Genomic DNA, 2,543 nt, shown 5'->3' with positions numbered 1-2,543 from the left:
GGAGCAGAAAGCCTCATCTTTCTCCTGAGGAGCAGCTGGTAGTAGGACATCTCATGTGAAGTTTAAGAATAGGCACAATTGATCTATAGAGGTGAGAGTGGTTAGAATAGTGGTCTTTTGGGGAAAATAATTGGAAAGGGATGTTAAGGATCTGTTGGATGCTAGAGAAGTTCTCTACAGTGATTTAGGTGGTGATTTTAGAAATGTATACACATAGGGGAAAATTCATCAAACTGTATAATTAAGATCTTTGCGCTTTATGTAAGTTATATCTCAAAAACAACTCTTACGGGATCAAAGAATATACCGTTAGCACATGCAGTAAAATTACAACCATGTTCAAAGTACTTGATGGAGGGGTGGGGGAAGAAATAGAGTTGAAAGAAGGGTAGAACACTACTATCTTTATCTTACAAAATGGAAAGCCAAGAAATACTGCCCATAGTTGATAGAGTAAAAAAATACACCATATGTAGATTAACTTAACACAAAGGTATAGACAACCAGTTAAAAATATTGACATAAGTATAGCAGAGGATTGAAGAAAGTTGGGAATAAATTATCTAAATCTTCATGAATCATAGAAACAGCCATAGGTAGTATCCAAGATTCATCCCACAGGAAATAACAATGTACAAATATTGGTGACGAGAAGTAACGATTAGAAAAAGGTTAAAAACCACTGTGCATGAAGAGGAAAATTGGAAATGAGTAAGTATGAGCAGAGAAGGGTTGATTTTCATGAAAATCCTTTTGTACTATTTGAATGTTTAGCCAAGTTCACTGCTGTAAAAAGTATTGCATAGACAAATGTCTAAAAATACTAAAACGTTAGCAACCCTCGTCTAGTAATTTTTGTCTGCTTCTCTATCTTCTTACTTTCTCTTCTTTTTCAAGTATTCTATGATGAATATCTGTTTGCAATTGTAAATATTTTTAAAGCACACATTTTTCCATATATTTAATAATGTGAAAAAATTCCTTTGAAGCAGGATATAACACTGTATCTATAGTATGATTTCTAGAAATGTTAAATAAAAGCATTGAAAAAAGCCAGGAAGGGACTAAGAGACCATGCAGACTCCAGTCTTAGAGACCCTGAGAATTAGATGGTACACCACTATCACTGCCTACCACGCTGAAAGTGTTACCCCAAAGCTTGGGTCCAATGCCTTGGAACAATTGAGTCCAACCAACAAACACTCCTGGTATGGCACTGCAGATTAATGAACTAGATGGCAAAGTGGGTTTGAACCACAAGTTGAGTGGTTCAATTTCACTAGCCACTCTTTGGAAACCCTATTCAGGGTCGCTATGAGTGAAACCCTATGTAGGGTCGCTATGAGACTTCATGGCACACCACCACCACCAGCCAACAAAATATTCCATAGCCATGAAAATGTGTGCATGCCATAAAAAAAACTTTGCAAATAATATGTAATGATATTTTTAAACATCTTAATAGATCCACAAATATAAGGTCATCTAATATATGACAAAGTTGCTACTATAATTTGGTGGGGAAAGGATGCATTTGTTTTCAATAAAGGGTGCTGTCTTGATATCTTGATATCTCTATGGTGGGGGGAGGAGCATTGACCTCCTTACTCTACACCATGAAAAACATGAAAATGTGAAAGTTAAAACAGTAAAGTTGTTAGGAGAAAACAGACTGAGGTAGACAAATATTTTTAGAATAGGACACAAAACCACTAATCACAAGAGGAAAAAAAATGGATAAATTGAACTTTCTTAAGAATTTCCATTAATCAAGACACCATTAATAGAAACAACACACTTTGTCAAAATGGAGAAAGACCTGAATCTTTACTCTACAAAAGAAGATATGCAAATGTTCAAGAAGCATAACCCATTCCTATTGAGTCAGCTTGATTCCAAATGACCTGCAGCATACCATAGAACCTTCTCCACAGTGTTTTCAAAGGGATCAGACTGGCACATCAATCCTCCTCAAAATTACTGGTGGGTTCCAATGGTCAACTTAGCAGCCAAGCACTTAGCCAGTAACGCCACCAGGCCTCCTTTCAAGAAGCATAAAAAGGTACTAAATATCATTAGTCATCAGAGAAATACAAATTAAAACCTTGGTGAGATGCTACATGATAGCTATTGTTGTTGTTAGTGCCACTGAGACGGTTCCAACTCATATAGACCCTGTATAGGGTTTCCAAGGAGCAGCTGGTGAACCACCTTTTGGTTAGCAGTTCAGTGCTTATCGCACAATCAATGCCACATCAAGACTCCACATAGCCATTAGATTAGCTGTAATTTAAAAGACTGACTATTCCAAATATTGGTGAGAAGGAGAAACAAGCTTATACATTGATGCTGGGAATACAAATTGGTACAACCACTTTGGAAAACAACTTGTCAGTATGCACACTGGGTTCATCATGACTCAGAATCAACTCAACAGCAACTAACAGTAACAACATTAAAGCTAAACATACAACTATTTTATGACCCAGTAATTGCATTCCTAAGGAGCTCTGGTAGAGTAGTGGTTATGAATTGGGCTGCTA

At 36.7% G+C, this 2,543-nt stretch overlaps 1 protein-coding gene across 1 annotated transcript in view; it reads right to left on the bottom strand.

Annotated features, from left to right (window-relative positions):
* The window catches only part of SLC51A (solute carrier family 51, alpha subunit), a 21,501-nt gene that overhangs the window by 9,122 nt on the left and 9,836 nt on the right, over window positions 1–2,543 (bottom strand). The gene's annotated exons all lie outside the window — the stretch shown is intronic.

The sequence above is a fragment of the Chrysochloris asiatica genome, unplaced genomic scaffold (assembly GCF_000296735.1).
Source record: "Chrysochloris asiatica unplaced genomic scaffold, ChrAsi1.0 scaffold00130, whole genome shotgun sequence".
NCBI classification, from domain to species: domain Eukaryota; kingdom Metazoa; phylum Chordata; class Mammalia; order Afrosoricida; family Chrysochloridae; genus Chrysochloris; species Chrysochloris asiatica.
The sequence above is the reverse complement of the archived record's forward strand: the minus strand, read 5'-3'. Positions and strand labels throughout refer to the sequence as shown.